Source organism: Melospiza georgiana, chromosome 2, assembly GCF_028018845.1.
Source record: "Melospiza georgiana isolate bMelGeo1 chromosome 2, bMelGeo1.pri, whole genome shotgun sequence".
Taxonomy (NCBI): domain Eukaryota; kingdom Metazoa; phylum Chordata; class Aves; order Passeriformes; family Passerellidae; genus Melospiza; species Melospiza georgiana.
Genome location: NC_080431.1, coordinates 20015273 through 20042948, shown reverse-complemented (window position 1 = coordinate 20042948; position 27676 = coordinate 20015273).

Below are 27676 nucleotides of genomic sequence, written 5' to 3'. Positions count from 1 at the left end.
CTCAGTGGAGATTTTATCTTTTTCTGTGAATAAATAGCCCCTTCAGGAGCCAAATTTCACCACTTCAGGGAGCAGGCTTTCATTTTAGCACAAGACACAGACTTGACCCTAAAGAAGGATATTTTCACTTCACATCTCATTCATCTTGTTTCCAGTTTTTCTACTTGCTATTAGAGACACTTCCTGCCAAGTGGTGGCTTTAGTATCAACATTAAAATTTGTAAGAATACTCTACATCAGTATTTTTAAACCAGATACAGAGACAAGTTTTTCAGATATTTGGATGGTGGAGCAGTCCTCACTAAAATCCACAGAAGATTTCTTGTTGGCTAGAACTAACTTAGATGTTGACATTCTAGGTGGGATTCATGCCAATCACCTGAAAAACAGGCTGCTCTTATAAGACAGTGATCTAAAATAAGTCTACTTTATAGAGTAATTCACTCCATCCTAAGACCAGCAGCTGAACCTGGGAATGTTGTCTTTCCAATTACTATGAGGGTAGGTGGATTACTGAATGGAGCTGAGCAAATAAGTCAGATGGTTAAAGACAACTGTGACAAAAGCCTTCCCTTAACTGTAAAACTGTCCAGATACAGAAGTGTTGGCAGGATGCTGAAACTCAGTCTCCTTCCAAATAAATTATTTCATTCTCTGTGGGTTTGTCTTTTCCTGTAACCATAAACCCCGCCCAATCTCCGTGTGTTAAAGTACCAGATCAAAAGACATTCAACTCTCTAATGCATGAGGATGAAGAGGGCAATGTCTGGCACATCTGCTGACCTTCACAGGCCTTGTTTTAGAGCTGCCCTAGTTTCCACTTAGTTTCGTAGTGCAAACTGCACAAGATGAAGTTGTTTAATTTTCTATCTGCAGTAGAGAAGCAATACCAATGAAATTACGTTGTCTTATATTCCCTGGGATAAAAGCCATCCTCCTGCCTCCTCTGAAAATCATTAGTATAGTTCTTGCAACAATGTCAATGTGAACAATATCTAATAGATTCAGCAATTCCCCCTTTCTAACCATCACTTTGTGCCATCAGCCTCTGAGCCTGTGCACATGTTACTTGAATGTTACTTGAAAAAAAGAAAAAAAAAGCTTCCCCAGACTTTGTCGAGTGAACTTTGCTCAGTGGAGGAGAGTAAACACAAAATGGTAAATTCTTCTGCAAAAGAATCTTTTTTGAAAGGAAATTTCAGATATTTCATGCCCCTGCCCTCCACAATATTATTAGCTCTGGGCCAGTGCAGTGAGTACCTCTGACACTGTTGTCTATCTCCTTAAAAGAGCTATTATAACTGAGGTAATGGTAATAGCTTGAACAAAAGAACATTGTTTCTGTTGGACTGTGTTACTACTGTTCATGTTTTCTCTTTGGTATGTAAAGTATAGCTTACTTATGTTGAAATGGTTATGGTGTTGTCTTATAAAATGTATAATCATGTTTATTTTCCAAATTTTTTTTCACATATGGAAAATATTTCTAAGAATGCATCTACCAACAAACCACAATAAACTATCACTGTATGCTTAAATCAGAAAGAGACAAAACCCAAACTGAGTTCTTTGATGTAAATTTCTTGACAGTGACTACTTCAACTAGTTAAGACTGGGAATGTCTTGGACAAGTACATTAACCTGAGAAAGCCCGGAGGATGTTTGGTTTTGCTTTTGGAAGTTGGCTCTTTACTTCAGAGCAAATGAAAGGATCAAAGCAATTAAGAGTAGGGACTGTATAAGAGTGGCTATTCCTATAGCAAAACCTGAACATTCACTGAGCTAAAGGATTCTATGGTTAGACAAGATAATACTTTTTCAGTAAGATAATATGTTTTGTACTGTTTGAATACTATTACAAATGAGGACCGCAGCTCTTCTATCAATAGCTAGAAATTTGCAGATTTTTGGGTTTAGGCTGAGCTGTGTTTCCATAGCACCCAGGTACTCCAGTGAAGACAAGCACCTCACTTTTTGGTGTTGTGAATGAAAATCAATGGGTAGTCAGGCACCCAGAGAAAACAGCATGTCAGCTCAAGGCAATCCTCCCACCAAATTCTGTGGATTGGATTGCTGTCTCATGCCTCCTTGCTTCCTGCATGGGACACTGTACTTATTATTGATCTTACCTGATGTCTGCTGTCCCATTGCATCCAGCTCACTAATCTCACTGCTGCAGAGCTTTGCTCTCCCTTTGTGGGCCACTGACAATACCTGATAGACAGAAACAGCTGCCTGTGTGCTCAGGGCAGGACTGATGGTGCATGTGGGAAGGATCCCTCATCCTTAGGGACTGCAGCAGATCTCCAGGAGATTGTTGTTTGCACAGGTGCCTACACAAGAGGTGAGCCCAGAGCTTTTTAATGCCTTGAGATGACCCAGAATGAGGCATTGAATGCAAATGTTATCTACAACCGGGGCTTGTTTTGTTTCTCAGTAAATTCCCCACATGCATGCTTGCATCCTGTAATCCCTGTTGGCCTTAAAATACTGATATTGATGTTCCCATGGAAAACCAAGTCTAAAGGGTTTGATAATTTTATGAAAAGTGAAATAGAGTAATATTGCATTTGGATACTAAGGTCAAAATACTTTTCTTATGGAGATACCAGTGCCTTCCTTGTCTAACATACAAAGCATTCTCCTAAGGTCAGCAGTCCCAAACTCAATATGCTTCATGCATGACTGAAGTGTATTTTTTATATATACATATATTTACCCAAAATCTTTTGGTTCACGCATTTGCATAGGATCTGGATAAAAAAGTCTTACATAAATTAAGCCTTAGAGTATTGATGTCACATGGCTGGACAAATGCATTGTGGGATTATCCCACCAAATGTAGGTCCCCAAAGCAGGAGGATTATAGATAGAGGTTTTTGGAGTGCTCTTAGATAGAGAGGAAATAAATCCTTTGGCTGTTAAGTGTACAGCACTGTTCCATTGTCACATGTAATAGATTTTTTTTCCTTTACTTTACAGACTAGTGATTTGCAATTGAAATATGCGTGACAGCACTTGTACTGATAGGTCAAAAGAAACCACCACCAAAGTTGTTCATGTTTCTCATTTGTTTTGTGGAGGACCTTTGTGGTCCTGATTGCATGGAAATACTGTGTAGAATAGGGAACTCTGTGTCACTCTGGTTTTCTAATAATTTATAAAATTATTCACCATTTATAAAAATTGTCTTTTTATATTTTTATATTTTTATAAAATGCTATAATCCCTGGTGTTGATGGTGGCAACTTGTTATCCTGAGGCACTTGAATGCTAATCTACAATTTAATAGTTTATTTCACCAAGTGCCAATATGATTATATTTTAAACCATCCTGTTGCTCTGTATTGTATAGAATAGCATTCATGTTCCACCACCTCATTTCCTAGTTAACACTTGTGTCACATACAGCAGATGAAATGGAAAGTTCTACAAGAATGGACAGGCTAAAAATTTACTTCCAGAGCCTAGAAATTCACATCTCATGCTGATCCCAGCTGTTTGCAGAGCTGATTGCATTTCTAGTATCAACAGAACTAGCAAAGTCAAGTGAAGTCCTCACAACTGCATAGTTCCATATGTAAGGAGCCTAAAGCTGTGATAAAAGCTGAAAATAGCTAAATGACATAACTTCTGTACTAGCTTGACTTCCAAAGGACAGCATCACATCTCTGCCGAGTGCCACTGCTGGGACAGCCAGGGGGGCACAGCGCACCACAGGATGCATGTGCCTTGCTCAGCTCTGGGACTGTGATGCCCCAGCTCAAAGCATGCCTAACTGCCAGTAGCACAGGCTTGGAGAGATCCCTCTGGTGAGATTGGTTTGAGATGAACACATTTTTCTGTAACAACCTCTGTGCAGGAGAGCTCCAAGCTCATTGATTTGTGTCTCTCCATATGGACAGGTCTGGCCAATCCAGCCAGTGTAGCCTGGAGCACAACTCAGTTCTGAAGTAGGCACCTCAGTTTTACTCATCTGATGTCTTCTCCATTGACTCTATGTGCCAGGGTATTAGTTTGTTGGCCATGTGTAGGAGCCTGGAGTCATCTAAGATGCCTTAGGAGCTGGCATGGGACATAGAGGAAACCAGTACTCTTTTAGATTGACAGCTATGGCATGAAACAACCATAGAAGCTATAAAAACCAACCAAAGAAATCCCCTTGTGTGCCACAGACATCACTTGTATAGCTGTGGGTTAGGTTTAAACTTGATTTATTCTTCCCCTTCAATCAATACCTGTATTCAAGTGACGCATCTGCACATCCAGGACTGAACTCTCTCTCAGGAACCCCAGCTTCCCACCTGTTTCCATAAACATGAGTGGGAAGTGACAATTTGGGGGCACAGGCACCCCAAGCCAGATGCTGCAGGACAAGCTGGTGGAGAACCAGACTGGAAAGGATAACTGGTCACACACCTGACAGCAGGAGTGGCTGGAAAAATGTGCAAATAAGGTGAAGCAGATTTCAGGGATGGCAGGATCTGAGTCACAGAAGCTCATGGTTCCCACCCATGTATGAGAAACTGCTGCACTGTGGTAGCTACTCCACCTTCTATCACAGGGAGGCACAAGCTATATGCTGCAGGTTTTTATGCTTCACATTCATAGGTTGTCTTGTACTTGTGCTTTCTTTTTGCTTTTTGTGCTCCTTTTATGTGAGCCCAAATGTTGACTTCCACAGCACAGCCAACACCATGAGAGTTTTTCCTAGGCTTCATGGGAGGTGGAGAGAAAGACTAGATGGGAAGGCTAGGCAATACTCAAGCTGCTCTGCCCAAGTGTTTTAATCCATCTAAGGAGAAGACTTAGTCCTGAGTGCCAGCAGACACTGCCTGGAAAAAAGTTTGCACAGATGAAGGAGCTGGTGCATCCTTAGCAACTGTAACAAACATGGAGCACTCTCAGTGCAGTGAAACACAGAGAAATGTGTTTTGTGTGAAATATGTGAGGGCACAGTTTTTTGCCCCACACATCTCTTCCAGGAACATCATACATAAAAACACTTAAACTCCACGCACTAAGCCAAATCAAAGCCTTATTGTGTATTTGGAGGCCAGTGACAATCTGCTGACAAATGCTTGTTTTCTATTGTTAATCTCCCACAAGGCAGGATATTTCATGAAAAAATATTAAAAGATACTTTAAACATTACACTTCATTACTTCATGGGTTCTCCTAGGCTTATGATATAGACTCAAGAATTTAAAAAGTGTATGTCCATGATTGTCAATGGAATAGAGCCATTGCAATGTATTTTCCTTAATTTGGAGGCTATAATTAAACCATCTAAATTCTCTGCCATGCTGTTCTTTGTACTTTTTAATTTTTCCTTCTGTATCCATGGCATCTCTCTTGTATCTTCCCCTCCAAGCTGTGTCTTCCTCCTTGATTTTTTTCCCCTGCTTTTGCAACATCTGTGAGGTTAGTTTTGGCCTCTTTTGGTCCTTTCCACTGCACCTGATGTAATCCCAGTCCATTTTCTTGTAGTCACTAAATTTCCCTTGTTTTTTCTCTTTCAATTTCATTTCCTTTGATGGCATCTCCATTTCAGAGTTCATAAGTCCTTCTTTTCTGTTTCAGCCTTCAGCAGGGATCAATTTTGGCAAGCTTTGGTGCATGTCCTTGCCCTTGATGGCATCCCATGCCTTTTGATGGCTTTCACTTTGGCCACGATTTTTTTTTTTAAGTATCCTTGCCATGTCTCTCATTTCTCCCCCATAAAATTGTGTCTTCCTCTTTGATTTTTTCTCCTGTTTTTGTAGCATATGTGAGCTTCATTGTGTCATGATTTGGCCCTTTGTACTGCACGGCATGTATTCCTGGTCCATTTTCTTGTAGTCTACTTGGTACCAGTTGTAAAGTTGTGGTCTTGCTGAATGCCACTGGAAAACTCTTATTTTTGTTGCAAGGAAAAGCACAGTACTTCCCACCAGAACTTAAATAATATCATGTCAATAAATATATTCATTTGAGAAAGTTAATTTATGGAATTAAATGTTATTTCAGTTTAAAACAGGTCAATCTTCTTTGAGTTAAAAAGACTTCTTCTCACACTCTGCTAATAACTCAAAACATGTGTTTTTATGCTTGGGTAGTGAAAATTGATATGAATAATTGAGATAAAATCTAGAAAATTAGAGAACATTTTGTGAATGAAAATACCTCTAAATATTTCTAAGCTTCTCTTCTGTCAGGAAAAATTGCATGTCAAGAGTTGATGGCCCTGCACTGCTTTTGGTTTCCCCACTTGATAACTGGAGGAATGCTCTAGAACCTTTAAAGAAAAGTGGAATTTTTTGCTGAGTGTGTTTCTGGTCTCTACAAACGCCTACCGTAGAGAAGCCTGGGGGGGTCAGAGAGATGGGGTTTAGCTGTCAGGGCAGCATACATGCCTCGTAAGGATGAACAGCATGGAAGACACTCTGTGTGGATTCAGAGGGTGAGCTGGGGTTGGCACGAGCCGTGGCTGTCAGTACGTGAGGGGACAGAAACTCTCCCTCAGCTGGTGGCAGTGGATATTCAGTCTAGGAACCAATGTGCTCAGTTTTACTCATTGTGCTCAACTCGACAAAAATTGCTTTCTCTTTGTCCTGAAAAGCTACCAGTGCTCTGCAAAGCTTAAAAGATAAGGAGAGGCAATAAAATCTTGAAATATTGCTTGTTGCATCTGAGTAACCAGTTAAAACACACAATTAGTTTTAAGACTGAAAGCCAGGCAGTGGAAAGATATGCATTTGAAGATGTATGGCTGATAAATGACCTCTGAGATAAATGAAGCAGAAGACAATTCCACACTGTTGGTCTGCTACTGATATTTGCATCAAAACAATTAGTACCTATGTAAATAAATCTCCTTTCTGTACAGATGTCCTCTACCTGATAGGCTTTCAAATGTAGAAAATGAGACCAACCGTTGATTATAATCTTGGGAGTAATAACAATAATATCGGCAATGTTTTCTTGCAATTGCAGTCATTGTAGATGACAGATGTGTTACAGCAGTGCTGCTCTGAGGGAGTAATACATTACCCATTTACAGCTGTGCAGGAAATGGCTCAGGTAATTAGTGTCTAGCTAATTAATCCAGGCTCTGGGAAAAGGAAAAAAAACCCCAAACAATCAACTAAACAACCTAAAACTAAAGGGCAAAATATGGTACTGTTATGATAGGAAAAACTCTATTATATTCTTAGATATTGAGTTTTCCTCCAGCACTCCCTAGTGGCTCATTATAATGTATCCATGCTTTCAGTGTTGCATACTGATGAAATAAGCATTTATGACCTCTGAGTAGTTTTCTGATACAACTGCATATCATTAGGAAAGATGGGATGATGTATAACCACAGCACATCTGTTTTCTCTTCATCCCAGTGCCCTTCCCTGACAAGATTCTCCTGGATATGCTTTTAGCTTTAAATCCATTCAAAGCGATCCGTTCAAAGTGATCTGTTCAATGAGAGTTGAAATTAGAAGGCATAAACTTTTATTTTTCTAAGTCCATTACATTATAAGAAATGTTAGAGGTAACCAAGCATGGGCAATAAAAAAACATAGCCTTATTTTGAAATGGTTAAAAAGGATTTTTCCCCCTGTAATATTCATCAAATGCCTCTGGCTTTATCTAAGCAGTTTTAAGCAGAGTTGCCTCCAAATGTGCCATAAGAGCACATGAGCAGTAACAACAGATTAAATTTTCTATACCTCAGAGCATTGTGTGCATATAGCTAAAGTCATACAAGCAGGCAGCTATCACAGCAGGACAGTGGGCAACAAAACAACCATTCTGCCCCCAGACATTGCTGAGTAGGTACTTTTTGTCCCACTTCCTGTAAACCAAACTTTGACAAGACCTGCCTCTGGGCTGTGCTCTGCTCCTGTGAGCCAAACCATACCTGAACAGCTCAGTACAAGGGAAGAGGGAAAATCTGTCTTTGGAGGAAAGGAATCTCAGTTACAAAACCTTTAGAAAATATATAAGGCTGCATTGTGTTATTTTGATTGTGATGATTGTTAAGAGAAGAGTGGGTGTGTGTAACCAGGAGATCGATGGGATGGGTGTTCTAAGGAGCCCAGAGCCAGCAGGTTCATTATACTGTTCATTCCTCTGAGAATCAACTTTCTGTTGATGTTTATCCAGAGTCAAATCCATTTCCCTGTGTCACAGCAGAGTCATGGCTCTGGCATATATTCACCTCTGTACACAGCTAGAGAATATTTCTTATGAACTCTGCAACTCCAGGATTAGTATTTTAAGGTGAGCATTATGGAGATCTGGCAATGAGAGTATGCCAGAATTTTTTTCTTTTGCAAGTACCACCCCATATCCTGGTGCTTAGACCTAATCAAGCTCTTGCTTTTTCTGTGATTACAGCACCAAAATGCCAGGTTTCCAACAGGAGTTTGGAGGCTCAGTTAGTGCCTCTATTTCCAGTACTGCTGTGCTTTAAACTGTTTGCTTCAAGCTGCTGCATTTCCTGACTGAGAGAATCAGTGCATTTTTAAGAATGATTTTTCATTCTGCTGTATTGATGTTCTACCAAGAGCTGACCCAAGCATAAAACAGTCTTTCAAGAAATGGAAACTATTCACCCAATGACATTCAGGCAACCCACAGAAGCACTAAAAACTGTAAAATTTAGCACTGCAAAGGTGGCCAAAGTGGCAACTTTGGTTTCCAGTTGTGCATTTCTCACATAATCCCCCCATCTGTAGTTCATGCTGTTTGACAACATTTTAGGGACAGGCCTCCTGATGCCATCTCTAGGTACTATAGGTCTTCAACCTCTCCTTTTTCTCCAATTAATTCTGCATCTTTTAAGGCAGAGCTATAATGAGTATATCCCTTACAGCACATTCCTAAATCGAGCAAACACTGTCACACAAACAATCCCTTGCAGATATTTGTCTCTACTCTTCAATGGGATGCCTTGCCATTGACATGCTGTTTTTTCAGGCATTGTGCACATTGTCAGGTTATATCACACTGTCTCTGCCCATGACAAAATAAAGCCTAGAAAGTGTGTGACAGGGGTTGAAAATATATTAATATTGGATCTGGTTTTTAAAGCAAAATGCACTCGGCTTTTCATTATTTTCTTCAAGTGCTAGCCAGGTTACATCTGTGACTGACAATTCTTTATCCAATCTGTAAGTCCTTTGTCTTTATGTCTGGGTTTGTCCTGCATGTCTCATTAATTCTCCTGTAATAATGACATTACCTTGGTTCAGTTCCTCTCATGAACTTCACTTCATTTTTCAAGCAGAGAAGAAACCTGTCTTGTCTGCATCAGTTCCTGTATATTTAAAATGAATTCATGTTCTGACACCAAATGGCTGTTAAAGAGAAGTCTGATGTAATCCACATCGTGGTATTAACCCAGCAGAAATTAAATGCACAGCCTATGTCCTGTCTAACAATGGGAAAAGATATGGGAAAAGGAGCTCAGCTCCTGCCTTAAGAATCTATTGCATACACATGAAGAATCTTTCTGTATTCTAGCTAGAGCAGATCATAAATCATCTAGCAGAACAACCTGAGTCACCAGTCTCTTTTATAGGATAAAAATGGGGTTATTTATAACTTTTCTAGGCCTTTTTGGTCTCATCATGATGATTTTCATCTGCTTGGTGGTGGGATCCAAGGCCCTCTCTCTAGGGATGCCAACCCAATATTACACCACTAACCTGCTTCTGTGCCTGACAGTGCTTAAAAAGTTAATAAATGCAAGGGTAATCTTTTCAATTTTACATATTTTGATATTCCATGTCCCCAGAGTCTATTCTCAAATAGTAACTGCTAATTCTCCCTCTTGGGTATAATCCTCAGACACCACAGAAACTGGTAAACATCTTCAGATGTCTGAGGTTGTCCTCCTAGGGAACAAAAGTCACTCTTTTCTTTCTTTTTTTTTTTTTTTTGACATCCCATGGCTTTACTGCTGCTTCCTGACATATTGATTAGTCTGTTTACAGTGTCAGCAAAACAAGGGCTTGAAAGAACTCCAATTTCTAACCTGTAGGCCTTGTCTTTGGCTTGTATCTGCATACAGTATACTTTAATAGCTTGTTACTCTCAAATGCAGATTTTAATTCATATCCTTCTGCCTGAAAGTAATATTTCCCCCACTTCTCTCATAAAAAGCTGTATTGCTTTTTAAATTGCTATTGAATCACTATTCTTCTGAATTTAAATACTTTCCAATTGTCACACAAAGTGTGATGATATTTGGGGAGTATATTTTTACAAGATTCTTTGTTTCCATGAGAAAGCTCACAATGTACTTGTTTAAAATAATTTTTTTTCCCAGAACAAGTTTATATTCATTTTTATACACCTGCTTATCCCTGTAAGAAAGCATAATCTTCACTGAGAATTCTTACAATGTATGAAAGCAGTGGAACAAGTAGAAGTATGTCAAGAACAGAAAGGAGTCCATTTAAGTACCTGACAGATACAAGTTTATACTTGGTAACCACTACACATTTCTGGTTAATCAGTGAGTAAATTGTTCTTCTCCTACATACAAGGCCCATTTCAAGGCCCCTTACTACTATTTAAAATGTTCAAGGTCTTTCCTTTTTTTCTGCATGAGTAGTACTGGAAAAGAATCAGGCAGAAATCCAGAAATTCTAACTTTTACTGGTGGGTTTGTATGTTGGCTCATTAGAGGGAATTCTGATCTAGATTAAAATTGCTATTGGTGCCTTCTTTTGCCCAGAAGGTTTTACAAAACAAAGATAACAGACATTCTGGGGAAAAAACTCCCCACTTTTAAGAGGACGTCTTGAATATTCAATTCAAATTATCTTACGGTTATTCTTAATAGTCTCAGTACAAGAGAACTAGAAAATAATGATGGCCATATATGAGGATATCATACAGGAGTGTACAGAAATACATTTACAGTAATTTATATCTATTTTAATTTCCAGAGGAGCACAAGGCACGGAAGAATGTGTTCATCCCTCAGATTATTTATACAAGCAGAGGTAAGATTATCTTCCATAAATCTTGAAAAAACATATTCTACTAAAAGGAAGAAGTGTTGGGTTGGAGTCCCTGTGGCAGTCAGACTTCAGAAGAAAGATTTGTAAGGTTATGGGCACATTTGTGTGCAATGATTGTCAATAGCAGTTAGAAAAAAAGCAGTATAAGATTTTTCTGTGCTAGCACAGGCAGGGCATGACAGAAACTGTCCTAGCTTAATTTTGCAACTAAATTCACTATCAGCAAGTGGCTGTACAGCCTGTCCAGCTGGATTCTGTAAAAAATAATAATTTCTGCCTCAGTTAGCCTAGACGGATTGATCTGCTGCTGAGAAAAGGATGGGCAGAAAGAGGGAACAGTGGCTGCTTATGAGATGGTGCTTCAGCTTATCCACTGAATTTGCAGTTTTTAACCAAGTGATGAGTCCATATCTGAAAAGTGATTCAGGCTCAGGTTTTGCCTTTTCTTGGGGAACCATGTGTGCCAGAGTTCAAACCTGTCATTTGCTTGCAGGTATTGTTGTTGCTGAGCTCATTTCTTGTCTTGTGCGCCTTTGTCACACCAGGATGAACTTCAGATACTATCAGGAGCTGTGGCTATAGCCTGCTTATGCCTCATTCAGCACCTAAGTTACCACTTAATGTCTAAATTGAGACAATAGGCGCTGACCACTTGTCTCAATCAAAATCTTTCAAATGTTAAGAAATTGCCCTCCTGAGAAGCTAGGAGGTAACTAAAACAGGTTCACCTGGGTGGTTTTGTGTGCTCTATGATTATGAGTTCCTCTGAGGAGCACTCAAGAGTGCTGTTGACTGTGATCCAAGTAGCTGGAATAATGTGTTCCTTTTAGAGCTTCTTAATCACACTGAGTTTCAATTTATTCACTGAACCTACTGATCCTTTAAAATCACGTTCCACTTTCAGTTTTAAACAAGTAGCCAGACAGCAGAGATCAACAGTGTAACAACACAGTTTGGGTGGTTGAACTTATGCCTTTGTTCTTCTGAGCTGATGTACTGATGTGGAGCTTAATTCTGTGTTTAAAAACAAACTAAATTAAAATTGCATTAAAAAATGTCAGCCCTTTAGATCAGGCTGAACTGAGCACTGTGAAACCTCATCACTATGAATGCACTAAACACTTTCCATAATTATGATATGAACATTTACCATACTGAATTGTTAAGATTTTGTTCCCAATACAAGGGACTCAAAATGAGTTTCCATGAGAAACATTCTTTTTGTTGTGAGGTTGCATGAAGATATTTGCCTGCCATAACGATCATGTTCTCAGAAAACAATCAGGATATTTTACCTCTTTCTGCTAAGTTTTTCTACTCACCTGTGGCAGCAGCACAATTTTGAGCCTTCAGATTGACAACAGGGACTCTGGCCATTTGAACATGGAGAAGCTGCATTTAACTCGTGGATGTTGGAATACTTCCAATTGCCTGGATCCAGGAGTTCACCCAGCTAAGATGTAGCCTCCTGTTGGATGTGGCTTTGCCCTGATTTGTCTATCACATCTTGGCTTTCATTGAAGGCAATCCATATGCACTCAGCAGACAGGAGACAGGACATGCTCTAGTCACAGCCCAGCTCTAGATTTTACCTGATGGTGTGCTGTTATCCAGGAATTCCTCTGCTGATTCCTTTCCACCATGCCCTTCTCTTCCCCTGGCCATACTGCTCTTCTTATCCTGCCAGCTCCAGTCTTATTTCCTCTAGCTCCTCTCCTCTACTCCTTCCAGCTCTTGTCTGCTCTGGTAGCCAGTTCTTTTTGTGCCCTATCACTTCTCAGGCCCTTTCTGCCTGCCCCCTCTGTCTCACATACACATTTTCCTCTTTTACTCTTTCTTCCTTTCACTAACACCTTCAGAAGGTATCTCAGCTTCTTTTGTCTCCTTGTCTACACTGTTGTCTCAGCCAGTCCCAGTTCTTCCTGATGTCTTCTCTTCAGCCCCTCTCCACTGTTATTCCTCACCTCTGCTCCCTCTTTTGCAGCCCCAGCTTTTCCTGCTCCCTGTAGATGCCCAGTTCTCTCACTGGGACTGGTATGATACCCCAGTTATCACCTTCCTATCCAGCTTGTCAATATACCCTTTGCACCTCCGTTCCATTTCTCCATGATACGCCTTCTGCCTTCATGGACAGTGACCCTGACAAGTCATAATGAGGCTTTTTTTCCCTAGCAAATGGATAAACAATTTTCTTTCTAATATTGAAGATTTCTTGGTAATGTTTCTGCCTTTTTCCTTTATGTTTACTAATTCTAAAATGACATAATTCTAAAATGTTTTCCCCCCAATAAATACTACACGATGAAAAATAAAATGGCCACTTTCTAGCTGTTTCTTGATTTTTCTTCTAGCACACTAGGCTGAAGTCATGCCCCACAGACTCCAGTAATTCATCTAAATCTCTTGTTTGCACTCAAAGGGGGGGAAAAAAAGGTGCACAACTGCTAATACTATTCCATGATGCTAAGACAGTAAAGAAGAAAGTAAAGTGATCATTGTTCACATGGCAAGAAATCCCATTCTGTGAATACAATCAGGGAAAAATGGACACTGGGATGCCACTGGCCCTCCTAGAGTCCTTAAGCTTTTTAAATATTGAACTTACTCAATTTAAGCACAGTCATTCTAAGTTGCTGTTCTAGGGAACGCTGCTATGGGATTGTATCCATGCAGTCCATTGTTAGAAGTTGCAAAAATACCTGCAAGGACAGCTCCAGAGTGCTGCCTTCTGGACAGGAAAAGGAAAGGGTTTTCACAATTATTTATGAAAGTTAGGGCTTTCTCTTTGAAGAGCAGTAAATCTCCAAATACTTGCCAAATTAAATACTGTGAAAATCTCTCTGAATGAGACACTGAAGTGTGGAGTATGAATTTAATAATTCAAAGCAGGATGCTAATTTGATAAAAACCACAGCAAGATTCCCAGTTTGCAGCACTTTGCAAACCGAGGTCTGAAATTAGTGCCAGTCACAGAGGATGAAAGAGAAATATGAATTAAAGATTGCAGCAGTGTTTTGCAAGTACATGGGAATGAATTTAGGATAAGCTCAACCAAATTATCAACTCTCATACTCTACAACTCCAAAGAAGTTTTGAGGACCTAGAGGTCAACATCTCTTTAAAACATGCAGAAAACCCCATGGATGTCTCAGCCACTCCACATAAGACTTGTGCTCCAGACTCCTCACCAGCTCCACTGCCCTTCTCTGAACACACTCCAGCACCTCAGTGTCTTTCCTGTCATGAGGGGTCCAGAACCGAGCACAGGATTTGAGGTGAGGTCTCACCAGTACAGGGCATCAGTGCCCCTGTCCTGGCCCTGCTGGCCACACAATTGCTGGTACAGGCCAGGATGGCTTTTGGGGCCCCCTTGGCGCACAGTGCCTCATGTTCAACCACTGTCAAGCTGCCCCTAATTTCTTGTCTGACTTTCCTCCTCAAGCAGCAGTTGAATACTCAAAAAAACACCTGGAAACAAAGAGTACGAGTTCTTTTAAATTAAGGTATATAGTACTCTTTATACCAGAAATCACAAGAGGAGAACAAAACCTCCACATATGGAATTTAATTCATTCAAAGGCTCAAAGGGTTTAGTAGGCAAAAACACTGAAAGAAAGGAATGGGAAAAACAGGTGTACTCAGAAGGTACTGGAGTTTCCTGGGGGATTGAGAAAGGATACCATACTAGATTTTCTTACAAGAAAAAAACATGAGAGAAACACACAAATGAAAGCTAATAAATAATAATAATGGAAGAGTAATTTCCTGTGAAATGAATTGGTAGAAAATGCTGAGTTGAAAAGATTATAGTAGGGCTAAAGTTTCCTTGTGGAATGCTTCAGGCTTCTAGCAGGAAAGTTGAAATATAATACTATGTTTGAATAAGTGAACTCCACCTGCCAGTGCTTGAGTTTGAGTAAAACAGAAACCATAGATGCTTTGAGAAGCTTAGCTCAGAAGGCTGGCTTCTGGGCAGGCTCAGTTCTGCAGCACAGGAAGTGTTCGTAGTTCAGGCAGCATGCTCTGTAGAAATGTAAAATGAAGAATTCCACCTTCAGAAGAAGACGTGCTTCACAATGCTCACTATGTTTTCTTTCATGAGAGTGTCCTACCGGATGGGAGTAAGAGAAAATCTTTAGCCATTTAAGTTTAAAATGTTGGCTAACTTTCAGATTATATTTAATTTTCATTGTAAGAATTTCCAAACCAGAAGTTCTAAATTTCATTTAGGACTAATTGTGAGTGTGCGGCAAAGCACCCTTTGAAAACATTTTGTACTGTCAAAACAAGACTCTGACATTGTGGGATTACACATGTCTGTAGCAGATCTGGCACAGGCAGTGGCAATTTCCATGCTGCCATTCTGAAGGGTGACAATCATGAAAAGTCAGTCCACATTTATTTCTTAGCCCTTCATAGAAGATGCCATTAAGACAGCAGCTTCTGAGGAGGGAGGTGATGCAGACCTTGTGCAAAACACTGTTAGGAAGGCTCTTCAATGAATTACAGAAGCGAAAACTTCCAACTGCTATTGACAAGCTACTGACATTAATTGGTACAAGACAATACATTAAGCCAGTCCCACAATGAATAATTGAAGTGTCCTGGGAACCTCAGCAGAGAAGATAGGACACATGAATGGTACCAGCAATACCTTTCACCAGAGAGCAGTGAAAGGGTGGACTGTGCTTGATAATAAAATATTACAAGACAAGACCAATCTCAAGTTGGACTCCTGCAGTTGGATGGACACTTGCCAACTTTGACCACTCTCTGCCTGTAGCTCATTTCCCCATTTTAAATAAGAAATACTTAAATAAAGAAAAGGATCCTTGAAACAAGGTCAAGACTTATGTCATTCTCTGTCACTCTCAGTGACAATGGTGGGAACATCACAGGTTCATCAAGTACAATTTTCTGTGTTCAGTTTGGGTGAAACGTGTTAAACTAGGTCCCTCTGAATGACAGAAAGAGAAACACTGAATATCCAGCTACTGCCCAACACAAGGTTCAGTGCAAAACAGTGTGTGAGCATGTAATTAAAGATTTATAGTGGTTCATATGTGGAAGGGGCCATAAGGACACTAGAAACTTCTCAAGTGTTCAGATTTGCAGCTTGCACATTTTTAATGCAGCTATTTTTTTCAAGTTATCTTGAATTTCAGCACAGTAGCACAGAAAGCAAATGAGCAAATGCTGCTCCTGACAAGATTGTCCATCTGTCACGATTTCTCCATGTAATAGTGTTAGGAAATGTCAGCTGTCATTTGCAAGGAAATGTGTGCAGGTTCAGCTGCCTGAATTTATCATAGTGGGTGACAGACCTAAAGAAATTCATCCCAGGCTTTGTTTCTAACAGCTGCCACAGCTTTGGATGCAGCATCTATCCTCTGTGTGTCTGACTCACAACACCACAAATTACAAAGCGTAATTGGGCAGCAACTAAACTTCAGCCAGCTCCAGTGCCATGATGCAGTTCTCCTCAGCCAGCTGGGCCCGTGTCTTTGCACCAACCAGTTTCTCAGGATGCTTTTCTGAGCTTGGCAGGATTACCTGTATGACATTTTCTTAGACTTCCCCACAAAAGTTTTCCTCAGATGAGGTGTGTCACCTTATCTGGGTGCTCTCATGTAGATTATCATGCTAACCCTAAAGTCCCAAGTCAAAGGGATGGTTTTTAAGTGCTGCAAGCAATGTAGCCAGAGAAGGGGACACTGCAGGACAAGCATAAATAGCCAATATACTTATGTTCAATCTGAGCCCTCTGTGGTCCCAGCTACACCACCCAAAGGAGAAGCAAAGGATAGAAATAGCTTTTAGAACGTGTGCTCTTCATTATATTTGAGTTAGCATCTGGTTTTCTTTATTTCAGCTGAACATACATCCCTTAGGGCATAAGCATCCAGATGAATTACAAACAATGACATTTTGATGCTTTACAAAGAGTATCTTGTGAATTTAAGAATGTTTGATAAGCTTTTATTTTCTATTTTACATTCCTGGAATTGTCTCTATATTTTTTGACTTGCACTCTTTCTTCTATGCACTCTTCTTAATTTAGAAAGGAAAACCTTGCAGGAAGTTCTTTGTAACAGGTGACAGCAATTACTGATGTTGTCTTTCATAAGATTTCATATACTGACTTTGCTCTAACAAATGAAAAAATACAAGTATCCATTAGCTTTTAATGCCTTAATGAATCTTTCCAATAAGCTCATTCTGTGAAGAGAGAACTGGAGAGAAAACAAGAGCAAAATAGTGAAAAATTTTAGTGAAAAGGAAAGAAGGCAAGAAATTATTAAAATTGGTAAAATATTTTAAAATTATTCCTGATTTTGTAATGAATTATTATTTCCTGAAAGTGTCTCTTTTCTCTTTTTCTGCCACTTCACATTTTCTGGATTCCTGCACATTTGTACAAGGCTCTGCAAAAGCAATCTCATAAGACAGAGCTCCAAGTGGCTTCCCGAATTTATTTCTATAATAAGGCTACCCAAAGCTCCAGCCTCACACAGCTCTCTCTGAACTGGGGTTGTGTCCTTAATGTAAGATCCTGAATAATGGCTGATGCATGTTTGTGTCAAACTCTGCAATCTGTCTCAGCGGAGTTCCCGGCTTTGTTTTTCAAAGCCAGATCAATATGCAGATATTGTTAGATAACAAGAGATGGACTACGAACTTCTCTCTCTTTCCTGGCTCCAGGCTCTCATAATTCTCTCAAATAAATTTCAAGCAATCTCTTCTCCAGCCACCATTTCCTATACGCTCAAGTGTATTTGGTCCCATAAGAGCCCATAAGCTGCAGTTTTATGCATCCCTTATGCCTTCTTACCAAGGAAACACAGATGTTTCTCTGTTCCTTTCCCTCATTTCCCAAGGAAACAAAAGCCTGAATATTTCAGTTTCTCACTTGACGTAAGGTCATACCTACAGACTCTCTCCTACAATGCTTACTGTTGGAAAAAATACAAAAACTGAAAATTCTGGCCACAAGAGTACAATGGTACAAGCACAAAGAAGTCATGACAGTTTTTCTGTATTTATTGCTTTTTCTCACTTTTCTACACTGTTCTCACATTGTTGATATGACTATTTGATACTGTTGGCATGTTTACTGCAGCTGAATCTTTTGGTGTCACATTTGCAACACCAATTTGCATGAATTGTCTTGAAGAAAGTTACCTAATACTCTAAACAGAGACAGCTAACTGAAAAAATACACTCAATTTCATGTGTATGTATTAATCTGAGAGAATTCACCACCATTCAATTCATGGTACAGAAAACTGGGGTTTTTTTGGTGAAAATATCTGACAATCAGAAGGGGATCTGATTGTGTGAATTTCAGGCATCAAACCCCTTCTGTTGATCTGTGTATGGATGGACTCTGACTTCAGGAGCCACGACACACCTCAGTGCAAAGCCAGAAACTTTGTAATAGTGCTGAGAGCCCAAGCTTGCTCTCTGAGATGGCAGCTTTCCAACTTAGATCAGTTACAAGGCAATTAGGAACCAGACAAACTTATTTACATGGGTTAGTAAAGACTTGTTATGTGTGATAACTTTCCCACAGGAACAGCTTTTGAGATAGCTGCCAAATGAAAATTGAATGCCATGATATCCTGTTTATTTATGCATCTGTTATCACTGCTCTTATTTACATGATCCCGGTAAATTTTTCTGTGTTTTACAGTGCAGACACATTTTTATTGCACGTTTGAAGAATTAAGTTCATATTGACAGAGATAAATGTTAAAAAAGCCATCTGTTCAGCCCTTTTGAACAGAATATGTGTGTTCACACGTTTCTCACAGGAGATGAGAGTTCACAGAACTTCAGAAGCTCTGCATGCTCCTCTGGTCTCACTTCAGTTTTATGTCATTCCATTCTGATTCCCATCCATGTCTCCATCCATATTCCATGCCCAGGTGGTGCCAGGAAGGTGAATGGAAGTGAGACATCAAAGCTCTCGTGTCAACACTGCAAGTTGCTTATGATGAAAACTTCAAAACTCTTGGGAAGGTGTTATGTCAAACGAGCACAGCAGAAATTAATCTAACAAGGGTGATAGTGCCACCTGAGAGACAGATTAGGTCAGGCACAGCAACCCAGGAATGCACCCATGCTGCTCCTAGGTTCCACAGTTCAGAATAAACTCCACTGAAGGGATAGATATCCACAGTTTATGTAGTCTAGTAAGAAAAGGCTGAGGCAGGATACAATTCCTCTGTTAAACTGCTTCTGTGGAGTAGATATTATAGGAAGATGAAATATTTATGCAAAAGAGGAAAGCCGGCATATGACCAAATGCACAGATGCCTAGTCCTAAAGTCTATTCAGCCTTTTGAAAGGGTCAAAACAAACAATTTGAAGATTGAGTTATACCACAGTATGAGAGAAGCTCAAATAATAGGTTTTCTAAGGAAAGCAGAAATGGAATCTATTAGGTTGTTGAGTCATACTAGAATGATATTTTCAGATGGTTCTGGCACTGGTAATTGATTTTCTTTGTCTCTACAGCATTATTTACCATCTTATGTTCTAAATGGTTTCCCACAGTTTAGTGGGAACATTTTATGACTCAATTAAGGGTGGCTTGTTTTAGACAGAAGAAATTAACAATAGTATTGTATTGTACTGGCTAAAAAAGTCTGAAACAACACATTACTTTGGCTCCAACAAAGAAGAGAAAAAAATGTCTACAGTCTATCAGATTTTCAAATATGCATTGTTTTACTGGTTTTCAGGAAAAAATATAATTTTAGCATATATTATTTCAACAAGTAGCTATGAGATTTGTTGTTTAGATTAAGATAAACTGGAAATGTAAAGACCAAACAGGGTTCCTGAAGTTTGCCTTCTCTGTTTCATCATGAAAAATCCCCAAACTTATTTTATGGGCAAAACTTGGTCTGCTAAAGAGCAGTGTGCACCAGATGACTGGTTCCTACAAAGATTGTTTTCATACAGAGCATTTTCTTGATTTGAGAAATTTCCAATATTTCAGCATGAAGGCATTTGTGACATTTATTTTTAAAGGCTGTAAATGTTTCTTATGCAGGGTTAGCTCCAGCAGAACCCAGGTGTGAAGTCATTACCTTTTTCTCCCACAGACAGGGACAGAGCTGCATGGTGGGAAAGGTTGAGCACTGGTGTGGCTGAAGGCACTTGAGGTACCCAGTCAGGGCTGGGACCAGCCAGCTTTGGCTTTGTGTCAGTGAGGGCAATGAAAAGATTCCTATAGAATGAACCAGCTGGATTTGGGTATCTCATTTACACACATATAATTTGCATTTTGAGGGGTATTGAGGTCTAGGCATTCTAGATATGCTAGTCATCTGCAAGAGAGATTCCTCTAAAATGTAAACTGAAGCACACTGAGTAGTGACAGTTGGGATAATTCCACCAAAAGCACACCCCTGATGTGAAATGGAACACAAACACAGACCTCCTGCATTCATTGCTGCCATTTGTAGGAACTGAGGAATGTCAAAAGTTTTTTTTCAAATTCAGAAAAGAGAAAGTGTTGGTATTCCTTTTCTGTTTTTCCCATATTCCATGAGTTATCCATATTCTTAATGCCCATGTGATGCCAGAGGTGTGGAGGTTTGTGAGCAGCAGCACATGTTTCTGTGCTGTGCCTTGGAGTGAGCACCAAGCATCCAGGAGAGCAGCTGGCATTACCTGCTTTTTCATGGTGGCAGGATGCTGCCGAAGAGGTGACATTGCCAGCAGGGCATGAAATGACATGCAAGCAGGCCAGTGTGTGCCTCTGGCAGACTCAGCAGATACAGCTCATGCAAGAAAAAGGGGAAATACAGATCTAGGAAGATTTTTCACCTGCTTCTGGCCTGACCTCATTCGATGGCATTTATTTATCAGAAAAAGGAATCACAGGGAAGGTGTAAAAAGCTCCAGTTTAGCACTGAAGTTGAGCCCTCTACTGCCAAGGAAAGTGGCAACAACTACCACACCTTGCACCTCCACCTTCTCACTTGAACTCTGCCTCGGTGCAGGGGCAATACAACGAGCAGGACATGTGAAAAAAAGGTGCTTGAAGAGTGCACATTTCTTGGAGGAGTGGTTTGAGTTTCTGCTCTTGTTTTAAATGGTGGTCTCTTCAATGTAAATGGAAAAAAAGCCTCAAGGATGAATCCAGGAATCCAAGGACAGGTCCAGCTTGGATGAAGGCTCCTCCAGCTGAATTTGTTCAGGTGAGAGCAACTATCTTGTACTGAGGGACTTCCATGTGAATGTGTCCATTGCAGGGAGGAGTGGTGAGGGCTGGCTGGCCCAGTGGCGCTAACCAGGCTGTGACAGGGCTGCTGGTGCCATGAGCAGCTCAGTATCTCTGCACTCTGTGCAGGGACTGCAATCTTCTGAGACACTGGCCAGTGTGAGTCACTCACTGCTTGACAGGCACTGCTCTGTGTGCATGCAGAAACGAGCCCGAGAGGGCTTGAGAAACTTCCCATCAAACAAAAGTTTGGAAACCTTCTGGTTTTGGTGGATATGGAGTGAAGGCCTCGGATTCATACATTTGGCTGTTGCAGCCTAAGTCCTGTCAGACCTTTCTTTGGATGTAAACTTTGTCCTCTTAAAGCATTAATTACCCTCAATTACCCCATCCAGTTCAATGGAAGTGGTAGCAATGACTCCAGCAGAGGCTTGGAGGGACAAAGTGCTTCTGAGGAGAATATTGATCGTTACAGGAGACATGATCTCACCCTGCTCTGCTGGCCACCACCATTTCTAATTAGCAGCTGGAGTCACACAAAATCATCAAGAGTACGTCTGACTAACCAATAGAAAGTTCATCTTAATAGAAATGTATGACTGAAACCATGTAATTTGGTTAAGTGCCCATTTTAGCTAATGCTAATGCAAATACTATAAGGAAAGCTAAATGCAGAGAGACAGCAAAAGAAAATGTAATCTCTTACTAATCAGATGGAATTTAGCAATCTATAGTAGGGTTTTACAAGCTTTTATTTCTCAGCTTAACTGGAGGAATACTCTTTCACTTTTTATTAGAAACTGCAGATGTTCTTCTGACAGTCCTCTTGAGAAGACTGAGAGAAAGCAGCTATTATTCTTCATGATAAATGGAAATTTTGGAAATCTTGTCCTTGATGGATATTCAGGCTGCTAATGAAGTCAGTAGAACTTTGAGGTGGAATTGTAACACATCTTTCTTTGCTAGTCTAGTAAAATTAGAGGTGAAGTAATGGAGAAGTAAGAACCAACAGTGAAATTTTGTAATGCCTATGGCACCCTGCACTCATATTTCACACAAATATAAGGTGGATTGCTTTCTGTTCCAATGGGGAATACACTCTAGGTGCAATAGGCTGCAAATGAGGAACAGACTGTGTAAGCATTGAAAATCTCGGATTAAATCTACTGACTTTCATGAATGTTCAAAGCTGTGAGTTTTCTCCAGTAGTTTTGAGAAATTTGTAAAATTGAAGTGCTCATCACAAAATAACCCATTGAAACATAGACTATAAAACTTTGGGAATGAGAAAAAGTGCATCAACCTAGTTTATTTTTCCAGATGGAAGAAAATCAGATTCTTAAATCAACACCTGAGTGACTGAAATCTTGGAAAGAAGAAGTTAGTTCCTTCATTTTTCTGTCCAGTTGCTTTGGTGTCACACTTGGAATTGCAACTAAACCTACCAAGGATTTTTTCATAAATGGCATTTTTTAGGACTTTATGCCAAATCAAAATTATAAACCTCAGTAGATATATATATACACACATAGGAGCACAAGACTGTGACATAGAAAAACGTTTCAGAATAATTTTATTTTCAATTTTTTACCTTCTCAGGTTGTGGCCATGCCAATGGATCCCAGGGGAAGACTCCCAATAATTATGTGTGTAGAAACCTTGGGTCAAATTACATCAAGTGTGTATGTGTTCTCAATCAACTCTGGTGTGATTCATATTCAGGAAAGGGTGGAATTAGGTTACAAACAGAAGAAAAACCAAACTGAAGAAGAACAGTTCTCCAGTCTGCGGAAAGAATAATGTGTTTCTTTTGCTTTGCAGAAAGAGAGGGGTCCAGAGGTCCACTTTCTTTCTGTTTGTGAAAGCCTCTGCTTGTGGCTGAAGATCTGAGGACCGTAATATTCAGCTTCACTTCCATTCCCACTGGAGGCTCTGGCCAAATGGACAGATTCTTTATGCTCACTGCCCATAAATAAACCTCTAGACAGTATTTTCTGTGTTGAGAATTATGTTCAAGTGGATTGACTCATTCCATGTGCCAACACTATTTCCACTGAGACTGTCATTTCAGTGTCACTAACAGTCACAGCTACTCTCAGATTTACTTTGACAGTTAAAAATAACCAAATTAAAAGCATTGGATGGCATAGAAAACTTTCTAATATCTCTTTTCTTGAATTTGATCTATTAATCCTTTTGGAACTCATAACCTTGCTTGTTTTCCCCAGGATCCCCTTGGCACCCAGGGTTTGACTGCTTAACCTCACAGGGCCAAAGCTCTGTGCATGAGTGATATTATTCTCCTTTGTCTCAAAGAAAAATGGGGTTGCAGTCAGAGCCCTCAAGGAGTAAAAAGCAGATGATTATATCATCTTGGCTAGGTCACAGGTAAGGGATGAGGACTTACAGGACCCCTTAATTTCTTCTACTCCTGAGGACAATGATTTTTCTCACCATTGGTCCCCTCTGCCTTGATTATTGTCAGTTCCTCTATAGCCAAGATGTAATGACCATGTAAACTTGAACAAGTTTTACAGATAATAGGGGTTGAGGAGCCTCTTTCACACAGTGATCATATTTAATAAAGTTCTGCCACCAATCAAGTATGAAGAACCTTCTCAATAGAGTGGCCTATTTTTGTAGCATCTTAAAAAATGAATTCTTGAAAAGTTTGAAACCCATTGCTTGCTAGTAGAAGTAATTTTGGCTGGTCTCTCACATTCTGTTTGGATTAGCTGAAGATCTTTACGTTCCCATGCAATAATTTTTTTCTCCAGTGCAAAACAGCCTGCCATTTGTTTTAAGCTGAAAGCATTTTTTTTCCCTAGTGTTAAAAGATGATGAAAACTAGCAAACAAAAAGATTTACTGCATTGTGCTGGTGACAGCCTGTTGCCCACAGTCCCTGCCGGGACTCTGTAGTGATGGTAATGGATAATCTCTGAGTTCCAGACTGCTTGAACAGTTTTCATCTGAGTGCCATTGCTGCAAGTGCAGAAATGTGCACTGGTGTATTGATCCAATATCAACAAGTGCAGACATCTACCAGCATCACAGATGAAATATTCAGCACACAACACTGGGGCTGCATTTACAAATTGATATTTCAGCCCTCTTAATTACTCTGATAGGCCTCAAAATGTCAATCAGTATCCAGGAGGCTTTTGGAGTCTCAAGGCAAAGAGACAGCAGACCTGAGAATAATGTTTTCTTCATCTGAATTAGCCAAGTAACTCTGAAAGGCTTTAAGACAAAGCTAGACAATCTACTGCACACTAATACCCTTAAATCTAAGCACACGAATGAAGTACATGTATTATTCAAGGCATTGATTAGCTGGTTTACTTACATGAGGTTGCAAGATGTCATCTGGAAAGTAACTGCAAGGACTTTAGCAAAACCATTAGTGTTGATAAACTTGGGGGTAGAAAAAACCTTGCGGAAAAAGAAAAGACTTTATTATTATTTTTACTAATTAAGATATAAACAACCTGATCTGTTTTATAGTGTCAGCTAAGATACCTGTTTGGAAAGCTAGTTGCAAGGGTTTGAGCTCCCTTTATAATGTGGTCCAGAATCAAAGGCAAGTGTGTACAGAAAGTTCTAAAACACCATGAGTCACTTCAGGCTGGGGTTTCAAATGTGTTTCACACCTGCAGGAATGCTTTGTGGCATTTGGAAAAATTTATGCAGATATCCAAGTAAAGGGTGCCAAGAGAGCACCAGTTAAGCAGCTGGATAACTCTATTGGCTGTGGATTCTCAAGGTTGGGATTGAAGGCACTTGAGATGGTAGTTCATGTTCAGACTCAGGTGCTTATTATTTCTTATCAGTGAAACAGGCACACAACCATGAGCTCTGCAGCCTTTCATTAGCAAGGCACAAAATGGCTAACTATCTCGTTATAAGGTCTTTTAAGACCTATTATCCAATTAAGAACTGACACCTAGATTATTTTTCCTTTTAACCCAATAACTGATCCCTCGAAGCCCGCAATGCGGACTTCTCTGTCCAATTACAAAACATCACCCAAACCCATGAAGAAGAAGGAAGAAGAAGGTAAAGAAGAACAAACTGCCTTCACCCTAAAACCTCCATCTTGCTTTATATTTATTTCTATATTCTAAAACCCCAAACTTTAAGTTTTCCACCCTGTGATATTGCACACTTCTAACCAACTACACACCCGTAATCCCAGTACTATCAATCAATTTTGTAAGCCTTCTCCACAGCCTCAGGTCAATTGCAGTGTTCTCTTGTGTGCCTTTAAGCACAGAAAGTTTAAAATTCTCACCATCCAGGGTTCCAACTATTGGCCTCACTTTCTACATTACTGTGACTGAAATAATCTGATCTGCATCTCATGGGAATGGAAAGTTTGCTGCAATTGATTATTAAACAAACAAAAATCTATATAAGTTTCACTGCAGAGAAAACTCCCATGGAGTTATCAAAATTTTCCACTCTCTCCTTTCACATGTCCAAAATTATCAGATTGAATTTCAGGACTGACTACAGCCGTGAGTTGATGGGAGACACAAAAGTATGCAGAAAATAAATCTGATTCCAATATCTTCAAATAATAGTTCAACATTTTAAAGTTAAACTACTGAAAAAAATATGATAGCAATTATTCTTACTTACAATAGCAATTATTCTTACTTACAGTATAAGCACATTTTGGAATGGTTAATATTCAGCAAGGATTAAAATAAAATTCTGTATTCTCCATTAGAAGTATTTTATTGCTTCTTCTCAGGAAGGGTGTTGAGTCGCAGCCCGTGATTAATCCCAAGGCTACACCCCGATGCTGAGTAAAATGCTGCCATCTTTTGGCTGCACTCGACAGGAACAGGTAGGAAAATTTCTACAAGATTTTACCTTCAGAAAGACGAGAAACCATTGCTACTTCTGCAGCAGTTGCTCCCAAGGGTATTGTTCATGGTCATGGTCACTGTCATGGTCTGTAACTTCATAGGTGCTGAACAAAAAATGTGCCTTTTTCCAGATAGTGAAAAAAACTGAAGAAACAACCCAAAAGACAAACCCCATCAAAAAAACCCCCAAATAATGAGGGCAGGGGGGATGGATTAATGGGAGATTTAATCTAATGGCAGAAAACCCTAGGATATAAGGAAAAATGCAATGTTGTGTTTCCTCTCCTTCCATTCTGGAATCCAACATCTATTTCTTTCATGTTAAGTAAGGCTTTTCTACTGCACACTGTTACTTCTCTCTCTCAGAGATCTGCAGCACGCTGCAGCAAAAATATCTTTTCAGAACTCAATAATCCATAAATCCAGGGGATATTTAGGCGCTACTATTTGAACATTTGTTATCCTTTTGCAAAGGAGTGAATAGAAAAAAAATTGAATTGTCCACACTTTGTTAAAATGTAATTGTCAGTTGTAAACTCAGCAGCAATTAACACCTCCCCAGCACATAAATATTTCTCAACCCTCCTTTTACATTCTAATACTGTCAAGGGACTCTGTCAGAAAAACTAAAGCCTATGCTTTGCAAGGATCATTGCTCATTAGGTTAAGGATTATTCCACATGCATACACTGCATTTGAGGGTCTTGTAGAATTTAGTTTGCTAGTGGTTGGGTTGAATGCATCAAGATTTGGCAAATTATCACTGATGAGCCACCTAAAAGCATTTAGGGATCCTGTAAGGTAAATTGATATATTTTGAGACAGACTCAGAATAACACTCATCTATAAAATGTATTACTTTTAAATATACACAGCCCAGATTTATACAGGTATTATTCCACGGATATATATTGTTCTTGTTCATATTTTTACTAAACATAGCCTAATCTTGGTCATAAAGGCTAAAGTCTATCTTCCCTATCACTGAATCTACAAGTCAGCAAGAGATGTTCCCTCTCAAACATACCAGTAGCTATATCCAAAGAACACCCTGTGCCAGGAGGGAATAGATACTGTGCTGTGCTTCCATGCTCCTGGCAGAAACCTGGCTGAGAGAAGACGTTCTTCTTTCCAGCCCCAGAGCCCAATGCCACTTCCTCCCTTAGCACAGCTCAGTTTCTAGGATAACCACAAAGATGAGATAAACTCCTCTTTTATTAGAATGAGTCTAAACCAAACCCCAAAGAAATCCATTCTCTTTGATGCTCAAAGTCCAAGGACACCGACATTTTATGCTCTGCTGTGCTCAAGTCATGGAATCAAAATGAATGGCAGAAGCTGTGGTGGTTGGCACAGCAGTAATACTTGCCGCTGGCACGGTCCTGTTCTCTCAAGTCCCAACAGCCCAGCAGGTGACAGGAGCTGAATTCCATCACTGGCGGAAGTCAAGAAAGCAATATAAGCAGAGCTGAATTTCAGAAAATTCAGAGTCCCAGTCCAGGTGCTGGATTACCCATTAATATTTGCAATCTGGGTCATTACTCTGGATTA